This window comes from Balaenoptera acutorostrata, chromosome 17 (assembly GCF_949987535.1).
Source record: "Balaenoptera acutorostrata chromosome 17, mBalAcu1.1, whole genome shotgun sequence".
Classification (NCBI taxonomy): domain Eukaryota; kingdom Metazoa; phylum Chordata; class Mammalia; order Artiodactyla; family Balaenopteridae; genus Balaenoptera; species Balaenoptera acutorostrata.
The window spans coordinates 32,123,045-32,145,230 of NC_080080.1; the positions used below are offsets into that span (position 1 = coordinate 32,123,045).

The following is a 22,186-nucleotide window of genomic DNA, read 5'->3' on the forward strand; positions in this document are numbered from 1 at the left end:
GGGCGGGCTTGGAGGGGGGCCACCTTCTGCAGTTGTCACCGCGTCAGCTCTGGGCTTTTGCCAGAGCACCCCTCCTCCTCTTCCCGGCAACTTCTTTTCAACAGCCCCTCTGATGGACCCCAACTCTCCTCTCTCACGCCTCGCCTATCCAGCGGGGCACAAAGAAATCTCAGTCACTCCATAAACTTTGTGCTTCCAGTTATGCCGCCCCCTCCCCTAGCCTCCACCCCGCCCTTCCAGCTATTTGGCAGGAAGGTTAGGCCACTGGCAAAATCCTCTGGGAGATCCAGCTGATCACAAATGCCAGCTGTATGTCTTGGGGCCAGTTAAGTCCTCTCCTCTGCCCAGGCTCTCAGGAGACCATTTCATTGCTCTCAAGGTTCCAAGGAGACCGCTGCGGACGCGGACCATCCCCCCACTTGGCCAGCACGGATGGGATGCTGAACAGCGTCCTAAAAGTGCTCTTTCTCACCTCGAGTTTTCATTTTAGATTGTAAAAATTCCGAATTTGGAGAGAGGCAGATATTTTTCTCCCATCAGAAAGGAGGACCATTAGCTAGGTGATTACCCTTGTGGGAAAGGAACCATCTCTAATCAGAATACTAACTTTTTGAGGAAGTCTGTGGAAGTTCTAAAGTCCCACCCCCGCCCCATAATCTTTCATTCTTTTAGTTCTTCTGCCACAGGGAAGCAACCAGCGACTAATAAAAGATTTGATCTTGCCATAATTTCCCAAGCAGGTAAGACCCAATAACTATTTCATGATTCTTTAGCTTTTAAAGTTTAGTTTCATTATTATTCAATTATTGTGTGTATAGTATGTCGGAAACTGCAAGACAAAAGAACAAATTTTGAAGTGATTTGCATAGTTATTATTTTGGCCAAGTTAAGCTGCATGAGGCTAGCTTAGTTTCTCATAGTTTCATATACACTGAGTTTTAAATATATTCTCCCAGGTGGACTTGAACGAGGCGTCTATCCAAGAGACAGTGGAACTGGCTGCTTTATGTAATCAGTATTTACTAATAAACTCCACTGCCGTTAACATGTATGCACCCGACGTTCCCCCCCACCCCAGGTTGTGAGGTCATCCATTCTGATCTGAAATCGAGCCCCCCTTTGTTTGGTTGACTAACATGGGTGTGAGCCCCGCCAAACTCCACACGCTAAAAGGGTCTGGAGGTCAGCAGAGAGCCTGGGCTGATTGAGCATAATGCAGGCTGTTCAGTGTGCAGGAAGCACTGTAATCAGTGTCATTGATAACCCCATCAGGACATCTTCTGGAAGGTGTAAAGAGTTGCCCTGCGAAAGGTATGGCTGAGAGAATGTTAATACAGAGCTGAAGACCAATCGTGAATTTTATTACATTACCATTAGTACTATTACCGCAGAGCTTGTAAGAATACATGGTTCTTTGCAGTGGAAAATGCACTAAGTGACAAAGTCCCTCCCCTGAAGAACCAACAAATTAAAGCTGTAAGTACCATGAAAAGCAGGGTTATTTGTGTTTGTGTTGTGGAATGAATCAGCAGACAGAACTACAGATTTTTGCCTCCTTAATTTCCAATTCGTTACAATTAAAGTGGTATACTTAGAATTGAATTATTATATATTATGGTTTTTAAAGATCTTTTTATAAAACTGGCTGTCTTTTTTATATCGCCCAAAAAGAATGCCCATTGGAATTAAAATATCATAACAGTTAATGTCTCTTTTGGCATTTGAAATGGTTAAATATGCAAAGCAAAAGAGAAACAAATCTCAACTAAATATTCACTTTAAAAGCTGAAAGGAGCAAAAGCCAGAGAATTCAAGGCAAGATTGATAAGATAACCAGATTACAGTATTAGAAATAAATATAGCTCATCTAAATTTATAAATAGATATATTATTCTGGTCAATATGAATGAATTAAACTAAGGAATATTATTACATTTTGTGTTTTCTCATCATTTTTAATGAGAATGTTAATGATATTTAAAGTTTAATTTTTCTTTTTCCCATTTAATTCACTAAGGTTATAAAATAAAAAGACAGCAAAACCTATAAGCAATTATCTCTGTCCAAATGGATATAGCAGCTCCAAACCACAGCTACATGACTATCAAACAATGATTATGAAAACCACAATTGAGAAAAGCATCAGGGAATGATACTGCAAAACCACAGCAACAAATGTGTCTGTGATATTGAAAACCACAATTCACAACTAATACCCTGTGTATCGCAAATTACTATTTAATTATAAATGTGAAAATGTATAAGTAACAGCACAAAATAATTTCTCATTTACTTGAAAATGAATTATTCATTTTCTAGACTCACTGATTTCATCTTTACATAATGGTTCATTTTGAAAAGTTTCTTTTTTTCAAAGACAAATCATTTTAAATCACATAGGTAAGTTACTTTAAAAGCAGAAAATATGCAACTTTTAATAACATTTCCTCAAATGCTAAAAGAATTGATTTGAAACCAATCTGAAATAAAGAAACATCTACTTCAGTCTAGCTTTCTTCATAAAATTCTTCAGGAGCAGAAAGGGATGGAGTGGAAACTGTTTATGGAAAAAAACAATGCTTCGAGTATTCTATTACACCTTCAATGAGAACATAATTATATATTCTCAAATAGTCATTTTAGCTAGAAACCATATATCTGACAGTAAAATGAGTCACCAGTACCAAAACAACTTTAATATGCAAACCAAATGTTTATTTACAAATAAATAAAAGAATATTATTTGTAAGTTTATAGAGTTTCCAGATTTAGCAAATTAAAATACAGGATGCCCAGTTAAATTTTAATTTCAAATAAGCAACAATAAATTTTTTAGGATAAGTATGTTCCATGCAATGTTTGGGACAAACTTATCCTAAGAAATAATTGTTGTTTATCTGGAATTCAAATTTAACTGGGCATCCTGTATTTTATCTGGCAAACTTCTAAGTTTAGCATTTTAGCATTTTCACAAATTTGTGGTTATTTATCATATTGTTTATGGAAAAGGTAGGGAAACCCTACAGTGCTTCCTAAAGACACAGATATTCTTAATTCTTGAACATCATATATTTTAGGGAAGGCAAGTAGAAGGAATAAATTTCTGTACAAAAATTCTTCATTTGGCACAGTACCGAAACATGCTCTCAGTGTAAATGGATTGCATTCAGGTCTGTCTCACTCTTGAATTTGCTTTTAAAATGTGCTTTTTTTCCTCTAAGGGATCAACAAATTGATAAAGCAACCTCCCAGGCCACATCTTATTAGGCAGCAAGCTGCCTTCTTTATTATGAGAATAAACAATATTCAAAGGCTTCAGAAAGACTTAATTTTTTGCCCTTGTATCCTCACCAGAAGTTGAATACAGTTTATCTGCCTTAATTTAAGATTGTGGCACTGAATTGAAGAAGAATGCAGTATGAATATAGTGTTTAGTGTTTGTGTATCTTTATAATTTCAGCAGTTTAAAAATAAAAATCAACAAATTCATCGAAATGGCATTTCCTAGGTTACAACTATGAAAAGGACTGTCTGCTTACTTGCAAAGGAGCCAAGAGCTTTGAAAACATTCAGTCAGTCTAGATCCGAGGTTTAACTTGGTCTTCATGTAGATGGTCAATCCCCTTGACAGAAGTATGCATGTACAAAAAATTTACTAAAGGGCAGTCTACTGAATTAATCAATTCATCGGATTTTCAAAAATATCTGTGAAAAAAAATCTCTGATCCAATATGCATTAAGAATGACTATTCTCTTTGTGTAGAATTTTATAATGTACTGAAAACCAAAATGTGGATGATTTAAGTTTTTATTCTTTGCAATCATCCTTTATGTCCAAATTACTATTCTGATAGAGGAAAATCATAGGATGAACTCTATTACAAAAAAAGTATTTGTTGCTAAGTCTGTATAATGCATAACACACCTCCAAGTGCAAAATAAATATTGAAGGAGTAACGCCCCAAGTTTTAGAAGACATCTGTTGATTTTGCCTGCCTAGCATCCATCCCTCTTCTTCTGGTAGTAATGCTGTGATGTCTTTTGAAGAACTACTCCTCCACGTCTTCTCTTTGGTCATGTAATGCAAGTGTGGCCTTCCCCAATCCCCTAGTCCCTGACCAATCAGAATATCCCACGTGTTCGTCTCTAGTGATTGGCTCAATGGTTCAAATTGTTTCTATGAGAGTCAGCCCTGGAACTTTATCCTAAAACCACTGAGGAAAGGGTGCTTCTATTCGACTGGTGTTGCTACACTGGAAGAATGCAAACCTAATATTGCTGTTGGCCATCCTTGGTGGAAGAATCTGTTTTAGAGGACTAATTCTGTCTTATCTTCTCTCAGGATCTGATTTTTGGGAAATCCAAGCCAAGACACCCATCAACATTCCAATACTACTTTTTTTGGTTCCATCAATATTACCTATGTGTCTACATAAACATTAGAGTCTTGGTCATTTCCATTATATTGTATCTTCATCTATTTGACCAGGCTAATCTCTATACACCTTTGTAGTTTTAGTATAGATGTCATTTTTCACAGGAAGACGTCACTGACCTCCCAAGTCTTAGTGAGGTATCTCTTCTCAGTTCCATAACACCTTTGTCGGCATAATATCACTCATTGCATTGTATTATATCGGCAGTTTAAATACATATAAATTCAATCCTTACCAGCCCCCTCCCTGACCTACTACACCTAACTAGATAGTTTGTGAAGGCAAGAAATATGTCTGTCTTTTTCAGAACTACATCCCCAGGGCTGGACACATGGACGGTCCTAACATAATTACTGGAAGGAAAAGTAAGGTCAGAATTATCCTGTTTTATATGGGGACTCTTACTCTTCCCAATCCTTATCCACATGGGCACAGGTGCAAGAAGTGGCAGCCATGTTTGTACAACGTGACTCCACGCTCCTGATGGCGGATACATGGACCAAGGGGAGTACCTGACTCAAATATGGCCAATCAAATTCCTCCCTCAGGAATCTGGAGTTAGTATTAAGAGTTTCATCTTTACATGGGCTAGTCTCTTGAATGAATGAAAAGTAAAACCTCTGGAATTATGGCATGGTTACCACCATGTGAACAGAGTAACAGTGACAGTTTGCCAGTAGAGAGAAAACGAAATAAAACAAATGTCCTGAGATAAGCAGAGCTGGGAATATGAAATGGCATCCCATGTCCTGTTCTAGCCCCTTCATGGGCTTCTGCCCTTCACGTCACTGAGATACTATGTCTCCTTAAAATAAATTCCTCCCCACCTTTCTTTTTAAAATTATTTTTGGCCTAAATTAGCATTAGTTGATTCTTGTTACATTCAAGCCAAAAGACAAAATTAGCAATCCATGACTTCAGTTAGCTTAACTATTCAATAGCCCTCTTTATCTGCAGTTTTGCTCTCCGTGGTTTCAGTTACCAGTGGCCAACCTTGGGCCCAAAATATTAAATGGAAAATTCCAGAAAAAAATAAAATTCATAAGTTTTAAATTGCATGCCATTCTGAGTAGCATGATGAAATCTCACACCATCCCACTTCATTCCCCCCCACCCCACGTGAATCATCCCTTTGTTCAGCGAATCCTACCAGTTAGTCACTTAGTAACCATCTTAGTTATCAGATTGAACGTTGTGGTATCACCATGCCTGTGTTCAAGTCACCCTTATTTTAGTTAATACTGGCTCCAAAGTGCAAGAATAGTGATGCTCGAATTCAGATGTACCAAAGAGAAGCCTTAAAGCGCTTCCGTTAAGTGAAAAGGTGAAAGTTCTCAATAAAGAAAAAAAAAATTGTATGCTAAGATTGCTAAGATCTAAGATCCTCTATCCCTGAATTGTGAAGAAGGAAAAAGAAATTCATGCTAGTTTTTCTGTCACACCTCAAACTGCTAATGTTATGACCACAGTGCAGGGTAAGTAGTTATGATGGAAAAGGCATTATATTTGTACACTTAGATATTTTGAGGGAGAGAGACCACATTCACATAGCTTTTATTACAGTATAATTGTTCTATTTTATTATTAGTTATTGTTGTTAATCTCTTACTGTGCCTTATTTATAAATTAAATTTTATTATAGGTATGCATGTATAGGAAAAAACATAGTATATATAGTATATATAGAGCTCAGTAATATCTGTGGTTTCAGGTGTTCACTGGGGGTCTTGGAATATATCCTCCACAGATAAGGGGGGACCACTGTACTTAGAAATATCAATTTAACTGAATTTTCTATTTTCCTACAGAAAAGTTATATAAAAGCACGTATTAGTCTGGGTTCTTCAGAGAAACAGAACTAACAGAATATATATAGAGAGAGAGAGATTATAGGAAATTGACTCACAGTAATAGAGACTGAGAAGTTCCTGGATCTTCAGTTGACCCAGGAGAGTCTGAATTTGAAGGCCTGAAAACCAGGAGAGCTGATGGTGTAAGTTCCAGTCTTTGTCCCAGTATGAAGGCTGGAGGAGGCTGATGTCCAGGCTAGCAAACAATCATGCAGAAGGGAAATTCTCACTCTGCCTTTTTGTTCTAGTCGGGCCATCAATGGATTGGATGAGACCCACCCACATTAGGGAGGGCAGTCTGCTTTACTCAGTCTGCCAATTCAAATGTTAATCTCATCCGAAAATACCCTCACAGACACACCCTGAATGTTTTACCAAATCTCTGGGCAATCAGTGGCCCAGTCAAGTTGGCACAAAAAAATAACCATCATAAGCACTTTTGATGATATTTTTTTCCAGAGCAACCGTGAAATGACAAAGAACATTCTTAGGAACTTTAAATGGGAAATCTACAATTTTAACATAGATAAATAAGGATGTTATCAATTACTGACTTGGGGCATTCACTTCAATCAGGGGTAAATCTTGGGGAAAAAGGTAGCATTTTCAAATTCAGAGTTCCTCAAGGGCATGAAGACTGATTGACATGCACATCTATAAGCCTCCTGATTACAGGTATTCTGTCCCCAGATGTCTGATTTTATTTTCAACTTTACTTTGCCACATTTGAATAACCATCTAACAGATTACCTTGCACATAAATTTTATGAATGTTGTTATAATTTGCATGAATAATGTTTATACTTCTGTGGTCGATTTTATTTTCCAACCTATAACTTTTGCCATAAATTCCTAAATGCAAAAGAAGAAATTAAACAGCTTCTTGAGAACACTTGCTATATGTATAGACTTAATCAAATCAGTTATCTTTGCTTTTATCTACTTGTCAAAGTGTATTAAAATAATGCATTAGGAGTGGATTTAGGGTGAACTGAAGATGTAGGATTATGAATAACCATGCTAGGGCATACTGATAATGAAATCATCTAAAAGAAGCTGAAAAGGATAATTATATCACTTTAAAAATGTATCTTATAATAAAAATTAAATTATATGACTAATATACTCCTTTAAAAACTATTTTTATTTTGATTAAACAAATAGATGTACATAGATTTAAAGGTCAAATAGATTTTCAAGGCTTATAACAAAAATTAGCACTCCCTTATCCTACTCAACAGCCCAATGACAATTCCTGCTCCCAAAGGTATAATCACTGTCAAATCTTTTTAAGCTAATTCTCCTGATGTTCAACTCATATTTCTAAATAACATGATTTACTACTTTAAAAATTTTATTAGTTTAGATATTATTGACCATATCACTATCTACTATAAAAATATGAACATATAATACCTTATACATCCCTAATCCACACATTATTCAAAATTTTTGTTAAACCAAAAGTTCATATTTTGTTAACAGTTAATCTGTATAGGATATGATGATTACATTTTCTTTTGATCTCTTTGTTTTTCCTGAAGTTAATAATTACTTTCTTTGTCATTTTCTCCGTTTTCCATGACCTATCACCATTTTATCCCCAAATTATTTGCCGGTGCAATACAGTCAAGTACATTATTACATCAGTACATTCAAAGACAGATAAATTAGCAGGTCATTTTCTTCCCCCCATGCAGGTGTCCTTCTTGGAAGCTTTCGCCCTTCTGCTCAGTTCTAGACTAATTTCTCTCTGTGACTAAAACTTCCTTTTCATCATCTCCTGAGAATTCCCTTAATTTTGTCCTGCATTATATTCTAGATTTCCTGAATACTGTGTCTTCCTCTTCCATGGTTTACTATGCCCTTTTTTTTCTCTTTCCCTCCCTCCCTTCCTCCCTCCCTTCCTTCCTTCCTTCTTTCCTTCCTTTCATCCTTCCTTCTTGTTCTTTTCATTGTTGTTTTTGAGTAAAATTTCATGTAGCTTCCTGAGACAATTTATGTACAATGTAATTTTTTTTTACTTTTGGCAAAACTAAAATTTTCTTTATTCTACCCTCATACATGACATATAGCTTGAGAGGGTATAGAATTCTAGGGTGCAAATTATTTTCCATGAATTTTTAATTTTATTTTTCCAGTTTTATTGAAATATAATTTACATATCACATTATATAATTTTAGGAATATAACATGATGATTTGATACACTTATATATTGTTAAATGATTACCACAATATAGTTAACACCTCCATCACCTTACATAATTACCGTGTGTGTGTGTGTGTGTGTATGTAGTGAGAACATTTAAGATTTACTTTTAGCAACTTTCAAGTATACTATACAGTATTGTTACCTATAGTCACCATGCTGTACATTAAATCCTCAGGACTTATGTATTGTATAATTGGAAATTTGTACCCATGAATCAGCATCTCCTCATTTCCTCTACTCCCCAACCCATGGCAAACACCATTCTACTCTATGAGTTCAGCTTTTTAAAATTCCACATATAAGTGATATCATACACTATTTGCATTTTTTCTGTATGACTTATTTCACTTAACATAATGTCCTCAAGTTTCATATATGTTGTCTCAACTAGAAGGATTTCCTTCTTTCTCGTGTTGAATAATATTCATACATGAATATTCTTCATTCATTCATCTGTAGACAGACACATATTGTTTTTATATCCTGGCTATTGGGAATAGTGTGGAAATGAACATGGGAATGTGGATATTTCTTTAAGATTTGATTTCATTTCCTTTGGATAAATACACAGAAGTGGGATTGCTGGGTTACATGGTAGTTCTATTTTTAATTTTTTGAGGAACCACCCTACAGTTTCCATAGTAGATGTACCAATTTACATTTCCAGCAATAGTGTACAAGGATCCCCCTTTTTCCACATCTTTAGCAACACTTTTTATTTAATCTCATGTCTTTTTTTATACAGCCATTCTAACAGGTGTGAAGTGATATTTCACTGTGGTTTTGATTTGCATTTTCCTGATGATTAGGGACGTTAAGATCTTTCCAAGTACTGGTTGGCCATTTGTATGTCTTGTTTGAAAAAATATCTTTTCAGGTCCTCTGCCCATTTTTTATTGGATTGTTTGGTTTTTTGCTATTGAGTTGTGTTCCTTATATATTTTAATTATTAACCCCTTATCAGATAGATGTTATGGAAATAGTTTCTCCCATTCCATAGGTTACCTTTTCATTTTATTGATTGTTTCTTTTGCTGTGCAGAAGCTTTTTAGTTTGACGTAGTCCAGTTTATTTACTTTTGCTTTTGTTACTTGTGCATTTGGTGTCATATCCAAACAATCATTGCCAAGACCGATGTCAAGGAGCTTTTCCCGTTTTCTCCTAGTAGTTTCACTGTTTCAGATCTTATGTTTAAGTCTATAATTGATTTCAAATTAATTTTTGTTAAGTGGTATAGGAAAGGGGTTCAATTTCATTCTTTTGCATGTGATTGTACACTTCCCAGTACCATTTATGGAAGAGATTATCCTTTCTCCATTGAGTATTCTTGGCTTCCTTGTCAAATATTAGTTAAAGCTAAATGTGAGAATTAATTTCTGGGCTCTAGATTCTGTTCTATTGGTCTATGTATCTATTTTTATGCCAGTACCATGTTGTTTTGATTACATTGTTGCTTTGTAATGTAGTTTGAAATCAGGAATTGTGATGCTTCTAGCTTTGTTCTTCTTTCTCAGAAATGCTCTGGCACTGTGTGATCTTTTGTGGTTCCATATGAATTTTAGAATTATTTTTTTCTTTTTCAGTGAAAAAATGCCATTGGAATTTTGAGGGATTGCACTGAATCTATAGATGGCTTTGAATAGTATGGATATTTTTAAAATATTAATTCCTTCAATTCATAATCGGGGATAGCTTTCCATTTATCTTCAATTTCTTTCATCAATGTCTTATATACTTCAGTGTGCAGATATTTCACTTCCTTGGTTAAATTTATTCCTAAGTATTTTTTTTGGATACTATTGTAAATGGCCATGTTTTATGTTCTTTTTCAGATAGTTCATTGTTAGTGTTTAGAAACACAACCATTTTTGTATATTAATTTTACATACTGAAATTTTACTGAATTTATTTATTAGGTCTAACAATTTTTTGGTGGAGCCTTTGGTATTTTTCTAAAAATAATATCATATCACCTGCAAACAGGCAATTTTACTTCTCTTCCTTGGATGTCTTTTGTTTATTTCCCTAATTATTCTGGCTAGGACTTTTAATACCATGCTGAGGTAGAGTGGTGACAGTGGGCACCTTTGTCTTTTTCCTGACCTCAGAGGAAAAGCTTTCAACCTCTCACCATTGAGTATGATGTTATCTGTGGGCTTGTCATATATAGCTTTTATTATGTTGAGGTATGTTCCTTCTATATTCACATTGTTCAGTCTTTATCATGAAAGGATACTGAATTTTGTCAAATGATTTTTCTGCATCTATTGAGATGTTCATATAATTTTTGTCTTGCATTCTATTCATGCTGTGAATCACACTTATTGCCTTGTATATGTTGAACCATCCTTGAATCCTAGGAATAAATTGCACTTGATCACAGTGTATGATTCTTTTAGTATGTTGTTGAATTTGGTTTGCTAATACATTGTTAGGAATTTTTACACCTATATTCATTTGGAATATTGGCCTGTAGCTTTCTTTTCTTATAGTGTCCTTATGTGGCTTTGTGTCAGAGCTGGCCTTGTAAAATGAGTTTGGAAATTTAGCCCCCTCTTCAGTTTTTTGGAAGAGTTCAGGAAGGATTGGCAATACTTCTTCATTTATTTTTTAAAATTAATTAACTAATTAATTAATTAATTTTTGGCTGTGTTGAGTCTTCGTTGCTGCACTCAGGCTTTCTCTAGTTGCAGCAAGTAGGGGCTACTCTTCGTTGTGGTGCACGGGCTTCTCATTGCAGTGGCTTCTCTTGTTGCAGTGCACGGGCTCTAGGCACGTGGGCTTCAGTAGTTGTGGCATGTGGGCTCTGTAGTTGTGACTCATGAGCTCTAGAGTGCAGGCTCAGTAGTTGTGGTGCACAGGCTCAGTTGCTCCACAGCATGTGGGATCTTCCCAGACCAGGGCTCGAACCCGTGTCCCCTGCATTGGCAGGTGTATTCTTAACCACTGTGCCACCAGGGAAGTCCCAGCAATAGTTCTTTAAATGTTCGATAAAATTCACCAGAGAAAACTTTTCATCCTGTGCTTTTCTTTGTTTGGAGGCTTTTGATTACTTCAGCTCCTTACTAGAAATTGGTCTGTTCCTATTTTCAATTTCTTTATGATTCATTCTTGGTAGGTTGTATGTGTCTAGGGATTTATCCATTTTCTTTTTAGATTATCCAGTTTATTGGCATATAATTGTTCACAGTAGTCTCTTATGAACTTTTGCATTTCTGTGATATCTTTCGTAATGTGTCCTCTTTCATTTCTGATTTTGAGTCTTCTCTCATTTTTTCTTAGTCATTATTTCCTTTCTTCTGCTAATTTTGGGCTTAGTTTATGCTTCCTTGTCTAATTCCTTAAGTTGTAAAGTTAAGTTTTTTATTTGAGATCTTTCTTTTGTGTAATGTAGGAGCTTACCATTATGAACACTCCTCTTAGTACTGCTTTTGCTGCATCCCATAAGTTTTGGCATGTTGATTTTCCACTTTTGTTTGTTTCAAAATATTTTTTAAATTTTCCTTTAGATTTCTTTCTTTACCCATGAGTTGTTTAGAAGAGTGTTCATTTCCACATAGTTGTGAATTTTCCAGTTCTTCTATTGTTATTGATTTCTAGTTTCATTACATTGTGGTCAGAAGAGATACTTGGTATAATTTCAATCTTCTTAAATTTGCTGAGACTTGTTTTGTGACTTAACATATGATCTATTCTGGAGAGTTTGTGTGCACTTAAGAAGAATGTTTGTTCTGCTAATGTTGGATACAATATTCTGTATAAGTCTGTTAGGTCCATTTCACCTAAAATGTAATTCAAGTGCAACATTTCCTTATTGATTGTCTGTCTGGATGATCTATCCATTGTTGAGTGTGGGATATTGATGTCCCTCCATATTCTACTATTATTTTTTGTTGTCTATTTCTCCCTTCAGATCTGTATTTGCTTTGTATGTTTAGATCCACTTATGTTGGGTGCATATATATTTATGATTGTTATAGCCTCTTGATCTGTTGACCCCTTTATCATATATAATGAGCTTCTTTGTCTCTTATTACAGTTTTTGACTTAAAGTCTATTTTTTCTTATATAAGTATAGCTACCCTTGCTCTCTTCAGGTTCCACTTGCATGGAATATCTTTCCCCATCCCTTTACTTTGAGCCTATGTGTGTCCTTAAAGCTGAAGTGAGTCTCTTATAGGGAACATATAGTATTGTTTTAAATCCATTCAACTACTCTATGCCTTTTGATTACAGAATTTAATCCACTTACATTTAGAGTAATTATTGATAAGTAAAGAGTTAATAATGCCATCTTTTGTTTTCTGGCTTTTATATAGTTTCCTTCTTCCTTTCTTCCTTTCTTTCTGTCTGTCTTTCTGAATTGATGATTATCCATAGTGGTATGCTTTTATTTCCTTCTCATTATCTTTTGTCTGTCTACTGTAGGTGTTTGTTTTGTGGTTACCATGAAGTTTACATAAAACATCTTATAGATATAACAGTGTTTTAGTTAATAGCAACTTAAGTTTGATTGCATACAATAATTCTGCCTTTTTACTCCCCCTTTTTAATTTTTTGATATCAAAATTTACCTCTTTTTATGTTATTTGTTAACAGCTTACAGTAGCTATAGTTATTTTTAGTATTCCTTCCCCTTAATCTTTATACTAAGTTGTTAACACACCATCATATTACAGAATTCATTTTTTTAATCTGCCCATATACTTAACTTTACCAGTGTTGTATATTTTCATATGTTTTCATGTTAATAAGTAGAGTTGTTTTATTTTAGCTTGGAGAACTCCTTTTATCAATTACTGTAAGGCAAGTCTAGCGATGATGAACTTCCTTAGCTTCTGTTTGTCTATGAATGTCTTTATCTCTCCTTCATTTCTGAAGGACACCTTTGCCAGATAAAGTATTCTTGGTTGGAAGTGTTTTTTCTCTCCGTACTTTGAATATATGATCCCACTGTCTCCTGGACTGTAACGTTTCTGCTGAGAAATCCTCTGATAGCCTTATGAGGTTTCCTTTGTAAGATAAGTTTCTTTTCTCTTCCTGCATTTAAGATTCTCTCTTTGATTTTTTACTGCTTTAATATAATGTGTCTTGGAGAAGATATTTTGAGTTGAATTTGTCTGGGGACCTATGACCTTCAAAAACATGCATGGCCAAATCTCTCCCCAGGTTTTAGAAATTTTTCAGCCGTTATTTTTCAAAATAAGTTTTCTGCCCCCTTCTCCCTCTCCTCTCCTTCTGGAACTCCAATAATTTGCAAATTGGTTCATTTGATGGTATACCATAGATCACATAAACTTTCTTTGCTCTTTTTTATTATTTTTTCTTTGTTCTCTGAATGGATAATTTCAAAGTGCTGTCTTCTGTTTCTTATATTCTTTCTTTTGCCTGATCCATTTTGTTGTTGATACTCTATATTGTATTTTTCATTTCATTCATTGCATTCTTTTTCCTCAGTAGTTTTATGGTTCTTTTTAATGATTTCTATCTCTTTGTTAAACTTCTCATTTTGTTCATGAATTGTTTTCCTGATTTTACTGAGTTCTGTTTCTCTATTTTCTTGTAGCTCACTGAGCTTCCTTAAAACAGTTATTTGGAATTCTTTATTGGGTAACTGGCAGATCTCCATGCCTTTGGGGTCCATTACTGGAAGATTATTAGAATACATTTGTGGTGTCATGTTTCCTTGATTTTTCACACTCCTTGAAGTCTTGCATTGTTTACGTCACATTTTAAGTAGTAGTCACCTTCTCCAGTCTTTACTGACTAACTCTGGAAAAGAACTACCTTCTTTCGGGCCTACTAGGGATTCTGAGGTTTTCTTTAGATATGCTTTCTCCACACTTCTTGCTCCCTCTTGTGGCAGAATTATTAAGCTTGTATACTTTCTCTCCATCCTGCTGCACAGCCGGCCAATTACTGACAGCTTCCTTTTTGTTTACCCAAAGGCAATGTTAAATGTTCAAGTTTGTGGTCACTTTCTTACCCACAAATTCTGTTCAGCTTTCTGCACATGCTCACTAGTTGTCTGCCAAATCTTGCTCTTGCTACCTTCAGGAGCTTTACAGGGAGCTGGTCACGGGATGGAGGTGTGTGGGTGTGGTGTACAGTGTGCTATGGGTACCCATGTGCCAGTTAGGGGGATTCATGGGTGAGGCACCCCAACAGCTATGGTGTGGGCCTCCTGATGGAGTCCATGATGCAGTTTAGTGGGATCCATGTTCCTCTGATGCATTTTGAGCCCTGGCTGCTGTTCTCCCAGCCGCCTACCATTTCCCAGTCCTACAGCTTATGACTCAGTACTGCAGATGGAGTGAGAGAGAAATGGGCCTCTGGTAGCATCCCACACAGCTGGGGAAGCTGGGCACTCACTCACGTTCTCATTTTCCTTCATGGGAGAAATCACAGACTTAGAAGGGCTTTCTTGGCACTGAACTGTGCCACCTAGGGGTAGGGGTGATGCAGGTAAACTCAAGCTGTTCCTCTCACCCTCTTCAATTTGTCCAGTCTCAGATATTTTGTTCCAACAGTGTGCTGGAACTTCTCTATCGGACTCCTGGACTTCCACAAAGTCTCTCTCATCCATGGGTGATTGTCTAAGCCAGTGTTCTCCAGGGCTTCTGTTCCATGGGCCAGTCCTAGAGCCAGTTCACGGGCCACTTCAGGATCCTCAACCAGAACCAAGATCGGTTTGCTTACTACTTAATGCACAGGTGGACAAAACTCCTCCTGGGCACTTTGGCATGTGGTGCTGGATCCCACAGCTCCCACAGAAGCACTTTTTTCTGTGATGGATACCAAATTGTTGTTGATGGAGGGATTCCACAAGGGATATCTTATTCAGCCATCTTGATAATGTTACTCAACTCCCTTGATTTCTGAACACAGTACTTCATTGACTTCCATTTCCAGTGTTGTTCTGAGAAGTCTGACACCATTCTGATTCCTTATCCACTGAATGTAGCCTGCTTCCTTCCCCCAGTCACACCCTGGACGCTTTCAGGATCTTCTATTTACCCTCAGTCTTCTGAAATTTAATAATGTGAATATATGTTGCCTCATCTTATTGAGCCATTTTAGTCTAGAAACTTGTGGTTTGCCATCAGTTCTGATAAATTTCCTTGTATTATCTCTTTCTCTGGAATTAGTTATCTTGGGCCTCCTTGAATTGATACTACTGTTTTCCTTTCTTCTTTCTCTGGCCACTTTTCTTACTTTATGGAAAATTTCTTTAGCTTTGTCTTCCGAGTCTTCACTGCAATTTTTATTTATATGATCATATTTTAATTTTTTAAGCTTCTTTTGTTTTCTAAAGAGTTCTTTTTCAGTATCCTGTTCTTGTTTCTTCTCTTACCTCTCTGCTGCCAGTAATTATAGGTTTTCTTTTTTGAAGATTTCTTTAGTTCCCTGAAAATTTTCCATTTCCTCAGTGCTTTATTTTCTTTCATATTAGAATTTTTCCATACATTTTTGGTTATCCTTGGTTTTCTGTTTCTAATATTATTGACACACTAAAAATCTTATTGGAAGTTTGTGTCTATGGATAGAGTGGAGTTTGGGTAGTGCGTGTCAAGTGGTAGGCTTTGTGTGGTAGGGCAGGGACCTTGATGATGAAGGTTCCTGTCTATATCTCTAAGTGTTTTCCTCTTAAGTTCAACACAGAACACCCCCAGAGAAAAATTCTTCAATCCTTAGTCAGGGAAGAGCTTTAATATCTCATTGTTCAGTGTGTAGACTTTCATTTTATCTCTACCTTGAATACAGTGTTCTCACCTTCCGTTAGTATCACTGAATACAAAATCTCTCTGGGTTTACCCTCTAATGAGTAAGTCTCAGCTTTCAGCCAGGTATGGTGAAGTTGACACCTGGCAGTGTGGTGTGGAAGGAAATTTAGAGGTATCATTGATTCTTACACAGACTTTGCACCAATCCTTGTATTTCCAATTGCACCTGCATCCCACTTTCAGGGATACCTGTTATTTGTATCCCATACTTTTTCTCTTCTTTTCACTCTCAGTTTTCTGAGGTATATCCTTAAATAACCTCCTCATAATGTATACATATGAAATAAAACTCCTGAATCTTTACTTTATGTATGTGAAAATGTATTTGTTTTGCTCTGATCCTCAGTTGATAGTTTAGCTGGGAATACAATTCTAGGTTTAAAAATCATTTTTTTCCCCTGATAAATTTGAGAGAGCATCACTCTATTGTCTTCTAGCATTCCATATTATTGATTGGAAATCTGATACTAGTCAGAAAATTTCGTATGTTATCTATTCCTTATTTGTTGATGCTTTTATTATTTTCCCATTAACTTGCTGTTCTGGAATTTTACACTTATATACTATTGAACATTGTGAATTTCAACCCAGCAGTAATCTTTCCTCCAGCATCCCTAACAGAAGCCTGGTTTCATTGAGATAACTGCTCCTCCTCCATGCAGCCCTTGTGATTCAATTACACTTGCTTCCTTTCTACTTTAGGAATGATCTTTAATTAATTCTAATCTTATAATGTGATCTCATCCCCCTTGTTAGTGATTGTTTTAGGAATGGGCAAGGGACACAATTCTGGAAAAAGGGAGAGTTGCTGGAGGCTTTTGGGAGAGCCCTTTATAGCTCTTAAGACAGAATTATCGGGAGCCTGTTTCTCTCTCTCCTTTTGGAAATAGACAAGGAAGAATATTGCATCACTTGCTTCTGTCATTCATTTTTGACAATGAGGAAAGCTATGTCTAAAACAAAGCTAACCCACAGAGAAGAATAGCATTCAAATAAAGCTGAAGCCTGATCATACTAGGCTTGGACATCTGCTTTGCTTTTAGATTCCCTGTTATAAAAGCCAGTAAGATTTCTTATAGTTTAAGACAGTTTATATTGTTTTCTTGTTACTCAAAGCTGAAGGTGTCTTAACTGATACTAAGTTGTAGAAAAGTCTTTCCTCTTTCATTCTTGAGTCACATGAACTGAGGCGTCAGAAATATGGATGGGGAATAGGATTGTCCCCCTGTGGAGTAGTTTAACAGTCAGACTTTCAGTTTAGCCAATAGCATTACTTCCACTCTCTTTGTTCCTGACCATTCTAAACCTTGTGCCTCTTTAGGTGTCATATACATAGTATTGTCATGGGGTCTAGAGACAGAGTACAGAGCTACACACTTCATAGCTAGGTAATATTTGCATGTTATTAAATGGCTTTGTGCTTTAGTTTGCTTATATTTAAAATGGAAATATAAGGGTACCTACTGCAGAGGATAGTTGTATTAAATGAGTTATTTTATGTAAAGTGTTTGGCATGTAGAAAGTGCTGTTTAATTGTTAGCTACTACCAAATTACTCCAAATCTTTTCTCCTCTTCATTTTTAGCAACAGTACCCTAATCTTGTTCAAGATGTTCAGTTAGAAGTACTAATTTTCTGAAATTACCTTCCAGCTAGATTTGGCTGTGTAATGCAGTTCAGACCAATAAAATGCAAGCAGAAAACTACTGGAGGAGGCTTTGAAAGAACCTAAAATGTTTTTTGCTCAACAGCCAGAATGTATCTCTTCTTCTTGCCCCACCCCTTAGTTCATAACTGGAATGGGACACGATGCTTGGATATACAAAAGCCGTCTTGCAATCATAAGAACAAAATCTACACACTTTGGAATGTAGATAAAAAGGAGAAGGAGCCAATGCAGATGACTTCCCTTAGCAGTATATCAACCCTGGAATTCTTACTGTAAGAGGAAGAAAACACCTGTTTTGTTAAGCACTGTACTGGGGTTTCTGTTACATACGGCCAAAGGCAGTCCTAACTGCTACCCACAAGACCTTCCAGGCAGGGAGGTATGCTCTTCTTGCCTTTTGAAATCTTGATTTTAGGGAAGTTATTTTCTTATTCTGCTTTATACTTCAACAGATTTCCATCCTCTTTTCACATTTTAGATATTGCTTAGTTATCTACAAATAATTTCAATAACTTCTTCCCATCCTCCTTACCTTTCTTTAAGGCACTCCTTTTCTATCCTCGTATTTTCTCCTCTAGAGGAAAGGGAAATAACAACAGTAATACCTAACCTGAGGACTGTGAACTTTAATGCTTTTAGGAGCCATGGGCAATGTAAAAAATGAAGTATCCAGATATAAGATACAGGGATTGGTGAGAACTGTGGACACATGGAAAATGTATGACCTTGTTAATGATGCTTAAATACAATTAAAATAAATAAATATTGTATCACTCAAAGAATATATACCTGTCGGCCCAATGTAATGATAGACTGCAATTCCATAAACTCTGAATCTGATTTAAAGACATATATAAATGTTAAAGAACTCTCATACTTACTGACCTGCAATGCACATTTTCACTCAAACACCAACATCAGTAACAACAAGACAACACACAATTAAGACCTTTTAAAATTAAAGGTGTATTTAGCTAAAAAACTTCCACTTGTTTTTTTCTAAACAGTTTTTTCCCCTTTTTGAATTTTGGCTGCTACAGAAGATAATTCAGTAACTCTAATACTACACTCAATAGGCAAAACAAACAAACAAAATCCTCTCTGTGGGGGTTGCTATGGCTTTGGAAGAAAACCAACCAGGAAAAATGTAAGATAGCAAAATGTGCATTTCTCACCCCCATCTGTTCTCAGTTTCTTTCTTCTCCTTGGCTTAATATACATGTTGAGGAGCTGCATTATAGTAATGGCTTTCAGCCTTGTAAAACACTGTAAAACCATAATAACAAAGCGGTTGTTACTAATGCTACCCAGTTTATGCACATAAACCACCAGTGTGTACCCTGACTTCCTGTAAGACTGTACCTGAATGGAACCAACAAGAGACCAGGCCTGTGCTGCTCCCATTTCCTATAGAGATGAGTAGACTGCAATGGCAGTTAAGGGCTAGCTGTGGTTATTCTGTTGATTGGTCACTCTTCTGGTCCTATGTACATACATCTACACAGATAAAAGTTTTGCCAGCAAGTAACTGAGGTTTAGATTGGAAAACTGTACTTCATAAGCTCACACAGTTAACTGGAGAAGTTGGAATTGTGTTCTTGCACTGTTAGTTAGAAAGCTGATGGAGTATTCCTTATATCATTCAAGTTCCCTTAATAGTGTGGACAGTTAAGAAATCTGGTTTCTTAAAAAAACAGACAGCAGACTGGACTGATAATCAGAAAACCAAGATTCTAGTTTAGACTCTTCAACTTGGAGAATTTTATTGATCACTTAGCCTCAGTGTTCACATTGGTAATCATTAAAATTTTTTCAGGTTTCAAATTCTAGGCATCTATAATTTAATGTTTGTTTTAAGAACTATATCTTAGACTGAGAATTTCTAAATTGTAGGAACCTTGTCTAAATATTTGATTTATGTAGTGCTTACACACCTAAAGAGACCTTCAAAATGTTCTTGATAATGTTGACAATTTGTCAAATTTTAAATGTATTTTCAGGACTTCCCTGGTGGCACAGTGGTTAAGAATCAGCCTGCCAATGCAGGGGACACAGGCTCGATCCCTGGTCTGGGAAGATCCCACATACCACAGAGCAACTAAACCCGTGCGCCACAACTACTGAGCCCGCGAGCCACCACTACTGAAGCCTGCACGCCTAGAGCCTGTGCTCTGCAACAAGAGAAGCCACCGCAATGCGAAGCCCGCGCATCACAACGAAGAGCAGCCCCCGCTCGCTGCAACTAGAGAAAGCCCGTGCCCAGCAACAAAAACCCAACACAGCCCAAAACCAAATAAAGAAATTTATAAAATAAATAAATAAATGTAATTTCCTTATTACCCTTTCATCTCTACTTTAATATGTTGAGGAACCCCGTACAGGAAGTACTCAAACAATCATATCTTCGGAACTAGTTTCATTGAGAAGTCCCCATCCAATTGTCTGAATAAAGAGAATATGAATTTTATCATGTTTTTGGCAGTTGTGGGAAATAGAGTCCTAGTTTAATTTAATATAGAGAATATAGTACCTCAGGCTTTTCATAAAATAGATGTAGAATATTTGGCAGGAAGAAGTTTTGAAATACTTAGGATCACTAAGAAACTTAGTACATGACTTCAGACTAGGGGGTTTTGTACATATGACTATAAAATTTCATTTACATATTCCCTGGGTAATATAAAATTTGAATTTCAAAAGACTAAAATAGATACTATGAATAATAGTTTGTGTTTCAACTATGTATATTCTTTTTTCTCCCCCCCATCTTAGGCGCAGCCTGATTTTTATTTGTCAACTATGTATATTCTAAAAGAGTTTATGACGTAACTTTTAAGCCCCATTTTCCTGTAAAAAAATCTGCTCTGTCACATTGTCACACAACATCCTATTACCCTATTTTCCCAGGCTGGCAGGAAATTGTCTGCTATTGATGTCTGAAATGGGGAAATAGTTCTCACTGATCATCTTCTTTGATCAAAACTTAACCTCATCTGCATGAACTACTTAGACAAGACTATCAGGAAATTTGAATAGTTTCCTAAAATTTTGTAATGATGAGGTAAAAGTCTTTCTTCCAATGAAATATAACAAAACCCAGACATTCATATTTGAGATATTATCCCAGTGTTTGAATTCTCTCATCAATCAGTAAATAAATTTATATTGTGTATCTGGTACATACTTAACCATCTTTCTCAGGACTAGCTTTGTTACTTGGAAAACTAGCTGAAATAAAGACCTGGTCACAGTCTAGTTTTTTCTTACCACAATGGCTGAAATGCTACAAAAATAGAGTTTCATTTAAATTTAAAGCAAATAACTTTGTGAGGGCAAATCATTTATATTCTAATGTTAATTACTGCAATCATAATTTTATATTTTTATAACTAGATAAACTGGAAACACTAAAAGGAGTAAAAAATAAGGAAAGGGAAATTAATTTTGGATCTTCAACATTAAAAATGTAGTGCTGGTTGGGCTACAAACTAGGATTTGGGCCTACAATTAATTCATTGATTCATTCACTCATTTATGTATTCAATCAAATATATTTCCTCAGCATTTGTAATGTGCTGCCCTGTCGTCTAAAGGCTGGAGACAGAAAGATAAGTTGCAGCTAGAAACAAGATGACAAATATTTAATAACTGTGTTCCAGGGAAGAGAGATGATCTTAAGATGAGAAGAACAAAGAGCTGAGCAAAAGGGAGCCTGTGTTAAATTTTGATTACTCACATATTTGGCCCCAGGCCAGCCCTGCTTTCCTTCATGATGACACTTTAGCAAGAGTAAACAAAAGCAAGTGTGTAGATTAGAGCAAAAAAAAAACAACAAACAAACCCACATCTTTCAACCTTTTACCGACAACTATTATTTCTGTATGTGAGTACTTGTATAGTTTCAATAAAACAATCTGATCGCAATAACAGTTTATTTGGCAGTCTCTGTGACCTAAAACATGCATTAATTTTTCTTTAGTATAGCTACCAGTTTATGGTTCACCACATTGTAAATGATATGGAAGGTTCACCTTATTCAAGTAACTAACAATATAAAATATCAATAAACACAGAAAATGATGAAGATATTGATTTTAATTAAATGAATGCCTCAGTGATTTTTTCTCGGTCTTATTCTTTTCATATTTATTTAAGCCTACTACGGTTTATTTTATAACAATGTGAAACAATTTTGCAGTAGAAGACTTTAGATGATGCCATAGTTTTTACACAG

General features: G+C 35.9%; 1 long non-coding RNA gene and 1 other non-coding gene across 2 annotated transcripts; one reads left to right on the forward strand and one right to left on the reverse strand.

The window, feature by feature from the left end:
- Window positions 1-47: 47 nt before the first annotated feature.
- Window positions 48-20,231, forward strand: LOC114238678 (uncharacterized). Its single transcript, XR_003623993.2, has 3 exons — window positions 48-560; window positions 673-740; window positions 19,953-20,231. It is a non-coding gene; the product is annotated as an uncharacterized LOC114238678 (long non-coding RNA).
- Window positions 6,659-6,722, reverse strand: LOC114238685 (small nucleolar RNA SNORD66). The gene has a single exon (XR_003623999.1). It is a non-coding gene; the product is annotated as a small nucleolar RNA SNORD66 (small nucleolar RNA).
- Window positions 20,232-22,186: the final 1,955 nt, after the last annotated feature.